The following is a 15,665-nucleotide window of genomic DNA, read 5'->3' as shown; positions in this document are numbered from 1 at the left end:
GAGCAGCATCCTTGTTCTTGCCTCTGAATCTGAACTTTCTCTGCCACAGGAGACCTGTTGCAACCATTAGTTGACTTACCTAACAACTACTTCATTCAGCCCGTAGTTGGGCAGGTAACATTGTAATCATAGGGCCACAAGGTCTTATCTTGAATTTGAAGAATGTACCATATTGTTACGGACTTCCACCACCACTCAGGAGATGCAGAAGATAGGACAGTCTGAAAGAAGAGGAAAAGGATGGACGGGCTTTTTAGATGTTTTCGGTTTCCTCCACAGGGTGGGTTCTTCCTCAGGGTGATAATGAAATCTAACACGGCTAGATCAGAGGCCCCTGAGATTGGGAAACCATATGAAAAGGAAGAAGTTGGTGTTAAGGGTAGAGTATATTGGCAGAGATTTGGACTGGAGAAGGCATTCAGTCTACCCATGAGATGCAATCTTCATGTGCTTTCTACAAGCTGTTCCAAGAATTACATAAAGACTCCTTGCAGCAGGCTGTGGAAGGAACACCACATCAAAATCTCTCTTCAGGACAATAATTCAATAGTATATCTCTCCAAGATGTTTTCTAGCTGTTCATAAATGAAGATTAAGATTTTCTTGCCAGAAATTTTGTATGCTGTGAAATGTAAGATGTACAGATTCATCAGCAGATACCATATTTTAATAATAATAGCCAGGCAGCAGCCTTTTCCTGCTGTCTCTAGGAAAACAAGGCAGCTCTTGCTAAACATTGAATATTAGCAGCATGTGAGCTTCTACAAGCAACAGGCCAAAAGATTGCGGAATTTTGTGTGTGCACTGATGCATGTAACTGGTACAGATACATAATTTAACTGCAGCTTTGGCACATACTGTCACTGCATCTATCTCTCATGGTTGCTTATTTTTAACACATCCTGTTCTAAAAAAAAATCGGACCAGAGATGTATTTCAAAGTCAGCTTTACACTTGCTTGTTTTAACACCCAATAATAAAATTGCTGCTTTTCCTTTAAAGCGGTAGTAGGCTAAAATGGGGCCAGGCTTTCTCACTGGTCATTCACACTGATACTGTCCAGAATCACATAGCTTTTTTATCTGTCACATCTGCCACTGGAAAGAGGCTTGCCAAGGCAGAAAGATGAAAGCCTGTTTTTGCAAGCTAAACTTTATGGGCAGGTTCAGGCCTGACAACATATTTTACAGTCACTGTATCCACATATTTTCTCCAGATGCAGTGACAAGACATGTACAAAATCATAAACAGGATTTTCAGCTCCTGTTACTTCAAACATGAATATTCCGTGATGACAAAATATAAGGCACTGGCCAACCTTTAGTGCTTACAGATCCTTTGTTCCTTCTGTGAGCTTTTCCATTGATATTTTGTGCCTTTCCATCCATTGGCTGTACAAAAGAGGCTTTCTCTGAATGAAAAATTGGTAGTACAGATCACATGAAGAATTACAAGAGCTTTCGTATTGCCTGTCTGTAGCTCATGCCTTACCAGAAAAAAACCCTTTAATGCAATTCCCAGCCACTCGAATAAGCTGGGCAGGGATTTGCAACTTTTATTCTGGCATTAGAAGTCACAAAATAAAGTTCCAGAATCCCTCATTATCACAAGGAAAAGCCGACATACATTTGAATGAATGATGGTTGCAGACTGTGTTCCCTGACTCAGCCCATTCTGTCAGGGTATTTGTCAGAGAGACTGATTCTCACTGAGGCATTTCACCAGGCAGAAGTGTGAGTTAACAGACGGAAATGGGAAAGAGAGGTTTCTTTGCAGGGAAATCCTTGTAACAGTCAGATTTAGCCTGAAGGTGCAAGCTCATGTTTTCGCTTGTATTGACTTGTTTTGAGATTCTGAGATTCTGTGCTACAGAAATGGGATGGTTCGAACAGAATGATGGTCTAAAATAGCTTGCTAGATCATAGCAAGGTGTTTACACCACCCAGCTTTGGGCACTGCAATAGCCAGTTAATGACAGAAGACCACATATGGCTGTCATGCATTTCTTTAACAAGGAAATGAAGCCTGATGAAAACAAAAATGAAGGTAAAAGGCTTGTGCTTATAATGACTACATCTACCTCCTTATGCTTTTGTATTCCTCAGGTTGCAAATGCTTTAAGAAAGGGATTTTGTCTTCCTCCAAGTGGTGAAGTATTTCTCCACCAGATGGATAGACCACTAAAATAATCTGTTACAGTGCTATTAAGACAAAGCAGTTGTCTCTACATATTCTTGTAAAAAAAAAAAAAAAAAAAAAAAAAAAATGTCACTGAAACAGACTTGTAGATATAAATCAAGTAAATGAAGTAATTAAGAGAACAAAGAATCATTTTGTAAAAGGGAGGTATACAATGATCAACCTCAAAAAAATGAGCTTCGAGCTGTGGTGCTTCTGCTGGTGTTAATGGATATAGAGCTCCTGAAACCTCCAGATTTACAGGAGTACCCGCCAGCTGCCTGTGTAGCCTTTTTCCCACTCCGCTACCCTCAGGATGATGATAAGGATTTAGCACAGAAAAGGGTACAGCTAATCGCATGCATGCAGTGTAGGGCTCATGGTAAATGGTTCTACTAGGACACTACACTGTCCTGAGACCAAGATCTGTGGGATTCAGGAGAAAAAATCTGTCTGTGTACCTATTTCAGGAGGCTGCCAGGGACCCCCTACCACCAGCAGCAACTGTAAACCTGGCCATGGTGCAGCTCTTGCATCCCCTGTGGCAGCATTGGATGGCTGGGAGGCTCGACACTAGGAAGCAGTGAGAAGGAGCCAAAAAGCCAAAGTGGTCGGGAAGGGTAGCGTGATCCACAGGAGGGTAGGAGGAAAAACACTGGGCAGGACGAGGGAGGGTCTGTACCATGTGAATTGGGCATTGGTGTGACTGCTGCGGGACAAGGTTGGACCCCATTTTACTGGGCAGAGCACACCAACTTGCTGGGCAAATTAGAGGGAGTTCAGGAAAGAGCCACGTAAATGTATAAAAGGCTGGAAGGCAGTGGACTGCAGTGTGACTCAAGGAGGTCGGTCTGTTTATCGATGAAAAGGCTAAGGGGTGACTTGCCCGAAATCCTTAAGTGCCCAGCTGGGGAATAAATCTTTGGTTGTAGAGGGCCTCTTCTTTCAAGGAAACAACACATTACCAGGAGGTAATAACCAGAGGCTGATGCCAAACAAACTCAGAGTAGAAACATGTTGCGGATTTCCAACAGTGGGCATAATTTTGGTGGGAGCAATTTCCAAGGGATTGTGGAGGGTTCTGCATCATGGGTAGTTTTGAAATGAAGACTAGTGTTGTGCAGCTTGTTTTTATGGGACCTATTTTCATTCAGTTACAAGTTAAGCAGATGTTTAACCACCAATGACACCACCAATGTAGTGTTCTCTGTTGTTTCATGTTTACATAGGGCCTGCTTGGGATATTATAAGAGTATGAATGGGGGGGGGGGGGAAATCACAGTTCCTCTGAGAGCACCAAAGGGCCATCTGCAAAGAGCAAGGCAGCCGTGCTTTAGAAAGTCACATCACACGTCAAAGCCCAGCAGAGAAACAACGTCTGCGCTTCATCAGGTGAACTGCTTTAGCACGAGGCCTGAGCGCCTCAGTAATAGATATTCAGAAAGAAAAGGTCAGATGCAGCTCAGGACAGAGCTGAGCAAAAGAAAGAAAAATAAATCACTGCAGATGCAACTGAAAGGAAAGTGTTGCTCAGTAATGTGGCAAGCGCCAGGTTAAGCACGTTCCCAATTAGCAAGTGAAGTTAAGCAAATGAGCAACTGTTTTCCTAAATGGGGGAGGGTATCTTGCCGAGAGCAGATGAACAACCCCGATAGTCTGTTTTTCCATCGAACTTTGCTAACTTGCTGATGAAAACCCAGGAAAACAAGGTCATTTTGTGCCTGACTATCTCTATTACATCTGAGAACTGGCTCTTGCTGGCTGGAGAAGCAGAGCTTATTTTTGCAGAGGTAGTTCCACTGCAAGTGTATGCTTATTTCTTTTCGACTAGAATTTTTTTTTTTTTTTTCTAATTTTTAATAATCACAGGGGATTTGAGAAGCCTCAAAACCTTCTAAGTGTCAGACACCGAATTATATACACTGTGTATTTGCAATAAAATGCTGCCTCCTAGAGGTGTTTATGTTTTTCTTATCGTTTCTTTGGTTAACACGCTAGAGTTTCAATGCTGCAAAGAATATTTTGCAGAGAAAAGCGCTGGGATCTCATAATTTTAGCTAAAATTGTATCTCTAGCTATGTTAAGGCTGCAAATCCAGGAAATTCAAGAATATGATTGCCTATAAAGCCTTAATTCTATCCACTTTTGTATCGGCCTTGTCTTTAAATCTTTAAGTACAGGATGACATACCACTTTATTTCCAAATGAACTCTGAATAGTTTGCGGATAAGATGCACTCTTTTTGGGAATGAATCAGGGTTACATACTGAAAGCAGCTGTTTTTTATGTGTATCTCCCTCCAATGAAGGACTAGAAAAAGAAAAATAAAATTCCAGGTTGCTGGTTGATCCTACAGTTTAAGCAGCTGGAAGCATATACAATAATTACACTTGCTTTTCTAACAAGAATTACATTCTTTCCTGCCTTCTGTACACCCAACCTGGTACCTTGTGATCTGATTTACACAAGACCTGAGTGCTTGCATCTGCGGCAAAATTTCATACAAGCCATGCTGGAGCATGTACAGCGCTGTGTGCTATTAAGCATTGTGAAAACAATAACCTACAGCAGGTCCTTAGGAGGTAGCATTGTAGGAGAAAGCCCAAGGAGGAAAGCAGTCCTGGATTTGCAGCAGGGCCTGGAGGCTGTGTCTTCCACCTTGCTGTGTTCCACTGCCTCTCGGACCACAGATACCACTGTCAGTGCAGAAGAAACCTTCAGAGAAAGAAAAGGAACGCCCATTAAAAAGGCTGACGTGTTTTTCACTGCAGTGCAAGAATCAAACTAGCAACATAACAGCCAAAGCAGCATCTGCTTTTGTGTGAGTTAATTCTGGTTTGGGAGCAGATTGCCTTTCCCTTAAATGTTATGTGCAGTTCTCGCCTCTCCAGTCTAAAAAAGGATGTCACCAAAATGAAAAAAGTTCACAGAAAGAATGATTGAAGGTGTGGAACAGCTACTGCGTAAGGAGCGAACAAGCAAGCTACAACTGCTCAGCCTGGCAAATGAGAAAAAAGAGCAAGAAACTGCAAGGGGAGAAGAAAGAGGTCTCTGAAGTCCTGAGTGTAGTGGGGAAACTGGCTCGGGGTCAACTTCCCAATTCCAGTATGAAAATGACAGGAAAGATTCAAGCAGGATCCAGGTTCAAAACAAAGAAAAAGGAAGTATCATATATGTTTGCCCTGTTCCTATGTGCTTTTCTAGGCAGCCACTTTTGGCCCCTGTCAGAGAGAGGACACAGGGTCAGAGAGGCCTGTGCTCTAATCCTGGGTTGCTATTCTAGCAGACATCGCATGCTGTACATTTTTTTTTTTTTCCTGCAGCTTTTAGGTAAAATCCTGAGTATCAGCATCATTTTCTGAGATGTTATTTTGAGTCACTGACTCATGTAAAGTAGCAGTTTGGCAGCAGCTGTTGGCCTCTTAGCTCCCTGTGAGTCTTGGTCAGAGTTTTCATGTATTCCCTCCCTCTGTCAAAGAGGCACAGGTAGGAAACCACAGTGAACAGCCTGTGAGCTGATCTGCTCCGTCTAGTCGCTCACTGTGTTTATTGCGGTCTTTTGCTAGGTATCCCCGTCAGCAGAAGCTGCAAGTACCTCAGCAGTGGTAATTCTTGGTGCCAAATGATGAATCACTTTTTGCAGTGATTTTTGTACTGTTAATAATATCAAGGACACCACAGGAACAGTTTTCCCTATGACAACATTGCTTGATCCTGTTCCTTGACATAGAGACAGAGAAAAGAGCAGAGGAAATCATTCCAGATAAGAGAGACTCACACTTTCTAATTCTGGAGTTGAGGAATTACGTTCCAGTTCATGTTCACCTCTAGTGATTGTTTGTGGCCCACAAGTTTTTGTCTGGTTTTGGAACATTTTCTGTAACACTGGTTTGCAAATTTCAGCCAGCACTCTGACAGAGAGTTGCTGCACACAATGGTGTACCCAGACATTCCGGTCAAGAGACAGAGAGACCTTACAAACACCCTCTACAAAACCAGCCTTTTCAGAAAACAGCCTCCAGCTATCAGGGTAGATGCCTTCCATCAAGTTTATTGACAATGAGTTAAGTGCAAAGAGTGCCATGGATCCATGCTTATGATACCCTTACTGGTCCACTGCTGTGACCTACCTGACCTCCTCGTCTTCCTTCAAAATAGTTGAGACTGGGAGTTGGGTTTGCAGTCTGCAGGAGTATAAGCTATTTTTAGCTTTTCAGGTTGAGATCATAGTGAGATCTGACCTCACCCTGGTCAAGTCTGACAGGTAATTGCTACTTGGAATCAATGTTGTCCAGTGTGAAATAGAGCAATAGGCCTTTCACACCTCACACTCCAGACATCACCGTTATTGACAGCTTCGCAGTCAGGCCTAATCTAAATGATCTTCAGGTAGCCACCACCTTCAGGATTAGGCACTTCTGTGGTGGAAAGCACAGGGGCATGGCCTGTGATTGCCCCAGAGGGATGTACTTGCTTTGTACTCAACTTTCAATCTCCAAAGTACTCATGGCGGAACCTTTCTCTAACATGAGACTGAAAATGTTACATCCAGATTTGAAAGGAGGCCTCCCATGCGTTCTCCTTTCAGGAGCTCTAGGGAATCATTTCCTTCATTTTCACAACTGCCCAAGTTATATTTCAGAGTGGACTGTCCTCTCCCCAGCGGGGTCCCTGACTTGAAGCCCTGTGTCCTCAGCTGTTCCCCAGCCCCTCTCAAACCTCCTGAGAAAATTATCTTTCAGCTGCAAAACTGCAAAGTGGGCCAGAGGCTTTTCCCTGGTAAAGTAGGAGGAAATCTGACACAGTTATGGTAAAGAGTAAAACCCTTATTGCAAATTGCCTCACTTGACTCAGTTGTTTCCACTCTGGTTTCCACAGCCCCTACTCCACTGCTGTGCTTACACTGGCCAGCTCACTTTGTCCTTTTTTCCTGGACGCATTAATGACGTTTGAAACTCTGTTATATTCTCCCTCTACTTTGATAAACCTTTCCCTCCTCTTTCTTGCCTTACTTCCTCTATCTGTCCATTTTGTAGGTCTTCTCTTGTCCTCACCATATGAGAATCAATTATCTATTGAGAGAATAGATAATACTTTTTCCTCTATAACTTATCTTTACCTGATCTTTTCCTGATCCATTTCCATTGTCATATTTCATAAATAGCTTACAGAGACCGTACCAACATCTGACTGATCTGTCTTCTTACAATGTGAAATCTCAAGTGGACTCTGATGTTTTCTCCCAAGAGACTTCATATGAGCTTAGGTGTAACATAGTCATATTAAAACTCATGATTTTTCTATCCAAGTTGCCTTCACCATCCAACATCTTCTGTCACACCACCAGAAGTCTACATCACTCAAGCCCTTACATCTTGGATGTCTCCAGCATGACTTATACTTACACCAGCAGCAGTTCACATCTTCTTGATCAGTGTCAGGCTCTTCTTGCTGTCTATGCAGCCCAACTCCTCTGAAATACCAATTCTACTGGAGATGTTTCGTGACATTATCAGACAAAAACATGTGATTAAGATTAAGTCACCCCAAAGCTATGAGTTTGAAGAGAAAGACCTTCTGTTCCAACAAAGTTGCAATTTTGCATTTCACCAAAATTATGGCAAAGTACATGAATCTTGTGTCAAAATTTCTGTTCAAAGTTGAGACACACTTGGTACCAGACAGTAGGAGGAAAAGGTCGCCTCCTGTCTCTAGAACAGGAATAGTTGTGTAATCTTCAACAATTGCATGGCAAGGTGTGTAGGAGAGAAGATGGCTACCTACAATTTCTTTTCCCAGTTTGGCTAACTCTGCACAGATCAGGACACAGAAAGGATGGTGCACAGAAGCCACACTATGATCAGATTCAGAGTCTACTTCTTTATTTAAAACAACAGTGTAGATGGTTTAAACATCCTGAGAATCTTGGTAGAGTTGTTCCAGCCACAGTGGAATACACAGTGCCTTCTGAGTCATATTAATTCCATAATGTCCAGTTCCTTGAGGAAGCTCCCAAACCCCCTTCTTCTCTTGTCACAGGCAGTGAAAAAACAAGGGAAAAAGACATCAATCTCTGCAAAGTGTGGTGCCACATACACACCTTACAAGGCTGTGCTTGACAGCAATGCCCAAGTAGTCTATTAGGCGAGAAGGAGCTCAGATGGACTCTCTTCCCTCAAAACTGCAAAATTTGTAGCTTGATCTTCAATCAGATCTCTGGCCTATCATTAGGAAGGAGAAACCGTTTTTCCCCTGTTGCCACAGAACAGGATTGCTTCCAAACACTGCAATGATCTTTGTCTCTGGCAAAATCAGAAATTCAGCTACTAGTGATCCTAAGGCTAAATGACGCTACAGCTACCAGGCAGCAAATATTGCCAGCCCTTTCTCATGCTGCATTACCAGCACATGGCAGCCTGTCACCGCTGCCTCTGCGCAGTGGCACTGTTGATGGGTAGGGCAGGGTGCAGAGCCCAGACCTCGGATAGGAGGAGGAGGCCTCATTCCTTCCCCATGACCAGCAACATAAGGAAAGGTGAGGGGCAAAAGGAAGATGAGAAGGAGCAGCTCCCAAGTTGAAGGTAAAGAGATGGCAGTGCCCCATTTTCCCCCAAGCTCCCCTCCAGACTGGGCCAGGTGAGCACATTTAGACAAGAGTGGAGGGTTGCAAACCCAGACAGTCATTCCGTACAAGGATCAGCCTGGTGTTTCCCCTTGCCTCCCCAGCTGTAGTTAACAGAGGGACACACAACAAGCATATGGGCTCCAAACGTACTCAGAACTTCATTCCCAGATGTGCTTTCTGCCACCGGGAAGAAGAGCTGCAAGTCCTTGGCAGCTTCAATGGCACAGGGCAGGAGAAGCCCTGGAAAGAGGTAAGGGAGCCCCTTGGCCACCAGCAGAAACATGGGCTAGGACAGGAGAGTTGCCGGGGGAGAATGACCCATTCTGATGTGATCCAAGGGGAAATGCACTCAGAGTGTGACAGTCTATCACTCTGGAGAAACACCACTGCTTCCCTTTCCCTAGGTTTCGTTTGTTACCCCTAGCAAGTGGCTTATAGCAAAGATGTATGTGTAAGCATCAGACTGTGAGGAATTTAAGTGAAAACACTCCTTAATGAAAGGCTACTTTAAACCACCCTAGGATAGCAGTCAAACCATCTGCTACAGTAACTATACACTGGAGTGTGGAAATGATATCATTGTCTCATAACAGCTCATAATTTTGGCCAACTGCCTTCCTTGACAGCAGAGTATCCCCATTAGATTCAGTCTGCAAGTGCTTTAATCACATACACCCATCAGCAGAGATGAATGTGGTGGTCCTGCTCCTGCGAGGACCTGTAGGTCATCAAGACTGCTGCCCAGTTAGTTGCAAGATTAGGCAAAAAATGACAAAGTTTTCCAGGTTAATTTGGTAAAAAGGATGACTTGATTATTTCATACATATGATTTTTTTTTCTATTTGCATTTTACTTTTTCTTTTTTTTTAGTCATCCCATAGACCAGCACCTTAGTGCTTGTTTCTTCATCAGACCTCAAGATACCAGAATTGCCATGTTCTGAGGGTAGAGGCATAATTCATCTAATGGCAGGCCACAGAGACTGCCTCTATGGTCCTCATAAATTCTTGGAGAGACACTACATTTTCTTCTCCTTTTTATGATGGTCCAAAATGGGTAACACATGGTCCTCTTTCTTTTCTACATGAGAAAAGATTATCAGAATAAAGAAAGTGATAAATGCTGCACCCTTCTTTTCTTTGCAGAAACCAACCACTTTGAACATTCCACATCACCCACTTCTTCAATTTCCCACAAAAAATATTTACTTATTTAATGGAGGAATACAACTATCCTCACAGATTCTGTTTATGACATTCCTTATCAGAGATAGAAGGCAGATACCTATGTAAAGGATGGGAACAGTACTCTAAGTAGAAGCTTTTGCAGAGTGCCTTGACCTTGATTTATTGCTGAACTCACACCATATCATCTGCAGATCCACAACTGAACCATCCCTGTAAGAAACAAAGGCTGCTGTTCAAATCTCCCAGTACAAATAAATTAAAGTTTGTCTGTGCACACTTCTATCAGCTAATTACATAAATCTAAAATAAATGAAATATGAAAACATAGCTAGGCTTTTCTCTCCAGCAGAAGATCTCAGGGCAGCTTCTCTAATTTATTGTAACTGCAGGTTCTCTAAGGAGAGGAATGTGTTCATCAAATGACAGAGGGAACACTGCTAAGTGCTTGAAAAATGGTAATCGTAGGTAATGTGGCAATGCCCCTTTAATGTGTTCAATAAGTAATGGCAGAGTTGCTGCAGATGAGTGGACAAGAGAAGCCCCCTTGGAAGCTTTATCTTTAATGTGATCACAGCTGTAAGCCAAGGTTAATGTAGACACAGCTCCCCTGGGAAGCATCATGGATGGATCAGTCATGGTAGCAGCCCTCCTCTGTTCTCCTGCAGGCACCGGACTGGCATCCACCTCCTGCAGGATCCTTCCAGGCCCTGTGGTGGAAAATCCTGCCATTCTTGGGTGACCTGGAGCAAACTGATAGTGGGAGGGGGAGAGAGGTGCACGTGTGTGCATACACATTCAGGTCCTCCTGCTGTGAAATGGCAAAAAAATCTTATTTCCTTTCCAGATGGGAGTGCTGGAAGGGTAAATCCATAACAATTTATGGTGTGTTTGTGCATGCTGATTACATAAGCCCTAGTAGGAAACAAAGACAGAGGCAATCTTCCACTCCTTGAGGAACAAGCAGCCCTCACAAACTGAAAGAGGATTGAAGGGGCGCTTCCTGTGAGAGATAACAGTTCAATCTTGAATTGTAGTTGTAGATTTCAAAATGTGAAATATTTCCTTGTAAAAGCTAATCTGCAGCAATTAGAGGCGGCAGGGGTGGTTAGCCCAGGCCCAGGCTGCTCTGCACAAACCACCCCAGGGACTCTGCCAGCACAGAGAACGGAAGCCTTTGGCCTCCCGCCCCTCTTCCCCTCCCCAGTGCAGCTCTGCCAGTGCTCCTCCAGCCCGCCTTGCAGCAAACCTGCTAGTCCGGTCACTCGCCCTGTGGTCCCCAGCTCCGCTGCAGCCCCCTGTCCAAGCCGGCGGGGTGGCAGGTCCCCCAGTCTGGCTGGCTGAGACCCACCTGGTTTTGCCAACGTGCTCACAACAGACGATGAGCAAAACAAACTTGCTGGCATCAGTTATGGGTGGTCAAAGCTGTGAAAGATCAATGGCGAATGTTCTATTTGGCATCAGACTGTGTGAACAACAAGCAGATTCTTTGTTATTTAGTAGTTTAAAGATTATTATCCGGCAAACTTTCCAATGTCAATATTTAGCCATTACTGTCTGACTGCATAGTAGCTCTCTTAAAGCAAGACAGGGGCTATAAGGGGATATGCTTATACTTTTCCTAAAGTACTTTTGTGTGGATCCCGATAAAGTCAGAAGTAGCAGGGGAAGGTGTCCAAACCCACCTGCCCAGGAGGCATGAGAGGATCTACATTATCCTCACAAAAGAGGGAGCAAAGCAAATGGGTGTAATGCACGGTGAAGCTCACATTGCGTAGGGAATTGGCATTCAGAAAAAAACACAGTAAGAGTGAAACCATCTTCTCAAACAGTCCCATTGAAACATTCAAAATTCCTGCAGAGAGGACAGTTGGGAAGCCAGTAAGTGAATCACAAGCAAAGGTGTTGAGATAGGTGGTACAGACAGACTTTCTGATGAGGTATAAAGGAAAAAAAAAAAGTCAGTGAAGTGGGGCTAGCTGAGGGTGATGATAGTATATGGGACCATATTTGTTCCGAGGTGAGGGCCAATGACTAGGATTACCAATGGGCCCTTTATCAGGCAGATCTGTGTACAGTAAAGGCAGGGATGTGGTGCTTTTCACTTCCAGCACATGCAGTCAGCTCCCATGCACTCATCCGAGAAGCAGGCATGAGATGATGTTTCGATTCCCTTAAGTGAACCCCCAAACGGGCGTTCACAAAGGTAACTTCCATGGCACAGTTAACGTGACCAAAAGTTGGTAAAAGAAGACCCTTTCTCACAGCAGATGAAGGCAAGCAGGGGAGCTGGCTGGCATTGCACAACCTGTCACAAGGAGATGCAGAGAGGCGACCTCCCCAGAGCGGTACGTGTGCGGCCGGGGCAGCACCGTGCGATGGCATGTCTCCCTTCGGAGGGCAGCGAGACCAGCGATAACCCCAGGCACCACTCCACAGCCCAGCTCGCACCTTACCCCATCACATGGATTCCTTTGCAATCAGCACAACATTGCTCCGCAGGCTGGAAACATCGTGTAAAACCTTTGATCCGTCCATTCTTCACCTAAGGGCAGCAGACAAATCAGATGGCTTCTCCTGATAAAAGAAAGGAATTTGTTGGGTTTTTTTTCAAGGCAATCAGAAGTTCATTACTAGAGTTGTCCAAATTAAAGTTCCAGTTTCATCACCTCCATTCCCCTCCCACGGCCCGAATAATCATTGGATCATACATCTTTACAAGTGCTAGTTTAATTGCTAAATTATGTTTTGCTAAATTTGGTGGTGAAATCTGATTTTGAAATGATAAACAACTTTGTTTCAACATTTATTTCAGAAGTTACAATGTTCTGACTTTTCCAATTTGTTTCTTTACTAGTTTTCTTTTTTTGGGGGAGGTGTGGTGTGGGGTTTTTTGTTTTGTTTTTGGTTGGATTTTTCGTTTGCTAGCTACATATTTTTCTTTTGCAAAGAACAATCCATCACTGAAAAGTATCTTTCTCTTCATTGTCCCTCTTCTTCTGATGTCAGTCTGAAAATCAAAGTTTTTAGATTTGGCTCTTTCAGTAGAAAAGTGACTAATCGATAACAAGCCCATGTTCATCATTCAGGTTTGAGTTCTCTCACAGAAACACTGCCAGGGCTAGGACCGCAGCTGGAGCTAGTCATTAGTATGGAGGATATGTAAAGTGCTCTGCTAAGGAATCTGCAGACCATGCAGATTATTGCTACAGATGATGTTAGCAAGGACATGGGAATCCCTCAGGAGCTCCTCAGAAACTGGAAGTACAACAGAAAGCAGAATAGAAATCATGTTGAGCAACTCCAGGTCTTCTCTGTGAGGTAGGATCCAAAGAAGTGTGGAGAGAGACATGAAGGACAAGTAAATCTATTGATTCAAGAAGAATGCTCTCAGGTGTGGGAAAACAGTTTCTAACTGCACTTTGCCTTATCTAGAATTGTCTTTTATGACGCGTCAGTCTTCTATACAGAGACTTGAAGTCTATGCTGGCTACCTATGAAACCCTCAGCAGCTCCCAGCGCTTCGATATTAGCCTCAGCTAGCAAAGTGAAGTACTGGCTGACATGACTTCAACTGAAATTATCCACCCCTAATCACTGTATTACCAAAAAGGTATGGGCAATTTGGAAATAATTGAAATTTGATTGTAGAACCAAGAAGAGTTGAATTATAAAGGGCTGAAAAGTCCTTTAAGCCAGCGTAGAAAAAGCTTGTGTGAGCACTGATTTGTATCTGAAAAGCAGCTGATAATAAAGACACCACAGAAAAGGAAGCAAATTCTATGCAACAGAGTGTTACGACACCTGGAATTAGTGAGAGGGAGACTAAAAAGCACCGAGTTGGAAGCAGTGCATGGGAGCAGGCTTCCTGGCCAGAGGTCTGGGCTTCAGAATGAATGAGCCCAGAGCTGAGCTGAAACCAGAATTCCTCTTCCAGATAAAAGTGAGCCAAAATACTGAAATGCTCCACAAAGCAGACATTCCTGAGAAATGATACCGAGCAGTTCTGTCTAAACTAATCTATTCCTGGTTGAGACTTGTCATTAACCCCAGACTGTAAATATAATTATGTGGTGTTTATTTATGTGATGCCAATCCACAGCAATTTCAGTTATGTCTCGTGGACTATACCATTGATTGAGCGGTTGGTTTTGGTAAAGCCGGATTATTTTAAACCTTTAAGATCCGTTAATATCTTACCTTGAATTGGGTATGGTAGCTACATCATAACTTCCATAAACTGTTCAACATAAATGTGTCTGTTTTCTTATTTCCTGCAATTATTTTTTCTCGCATTTTACTAAGCAGTAATTAGTAGCTAGTAGTTATAGAGGTTAGTAGTTAGCCATAATAGACACTTTATTTCTTTTTTGTAAGTAGGTCTTGATGGTTTACATTGCGTTTTGGGAGCTGCTTACAATGAAACCCTCCAAAGAGAATAATAATTGTATAACACATATGACTAAATGACACACATGACTGAGCAAAAACTGAAAGATGTCTACAGAATTGTTGTAACTGTTATACATCTGCTGTTTTGATTTTGGCGACATGAACTCCCATATGCAATAGAGGAGAAAATCCTTTTTTTCATTGGTATGTCTGTAAAGGCTTTCCCTGGTTATGCATTTAGGTCTCTGCAAATCACCGTGTGTCCTCAGGCGTCACTCCAGGTTTTGTAGTGGTCTTTCAGGAGAAGTGCTCTTTTTGCTGACAGACTTCTTGCAGACTATGACACTGTAAGTAATTCTTGACATTTTGGACACCTGCCAATCGTTGGTTGACATCTGCAAAATTTCTGTGGTCCCTACTGTCCACCAGAAACTGGGATGTACAGACAGGAGAACTCGAGACTGACAAAATTTCCCGCATGCTTTTCTTCTAGACATGCAAAGACAGCTTCTCTTTGCTAAGCCCTTGACTGGTTTCTAAAGGTTCAAGACAGTTCAGGTGACACTTTTTCTGCTAGAGGTACCAGCTTTACTGCATCTGGTAAAACTATGTCCTATTTTTGCAACATCTCAAAACATTAGGTAATTTTTTTGGTTAGTGAAAACAGGACTGATGACAGTTCCTCCTCCATGAATATCCCACTTAGGAAAACAACCAAATATTGAATCCAGATATCAGGCAGAAACCAAAGCTGATAGGACCTTCAGGACAGGCACCAGGCATGATTGTCAGCACTTGCCCTCGCTCTGTTCTGCGTACTTTGCCAGCTGTAGCATTTACAGCCACATTCTTCACCGTAACAGCAGACTCCCCGGTCATCACTAGTGTTAGCACACGGAAAAGGTGGCATGCAGCAATCCGTCTGATGAACTGCTTAATATGTCACTATATTAGTGCATCCAGAATAAAATGTGCAGCATCCTTTTTGACAACCCAGTTCCCTTACTCTTTTCTGAGCTAAAGCAGTTAATCAGTCACTCAGGGGGGTGTAGTATTTTCCCAATAACATGCTATAAAGATGCTAAGGTTAACAAAATTTCCAACTTGCTTTTTAACTTTGTTTTATTCCCTCAATATCTCTGATCCCTACTTTTGCTCCTGGAATGTTTTTCCCTGAGAGCCATCTGACCTTTCCTTTTTATCCCCTAAACTCTAATGAAAGTAGATTATATGCAAGCCCCATTCTGCAGTGTCTTTTTGGAATGCTTTTGGCATACCAAGTCATC

The sequence above is a fragment of the Athene cunicularia genome (genome assembly GCF_003259725.1).
Source record: "Athene cunicularia isolate RWA chromosome 5 unlocalized genomic scaffold, athCun1 chr5_part1, whole genome shotgun sequence".
Taxonomy (NCBI): domain Eukaryota; kingdom Metazoa; phylum Chordata; class Aves; order Strigiformes; family Strigidae; genus Athene; species Athene cunicularia.
The sequence above is the reverse complement of the archived record's forward strand: the minus strand, read 5'-3'. Positions refer to the sequence as shown.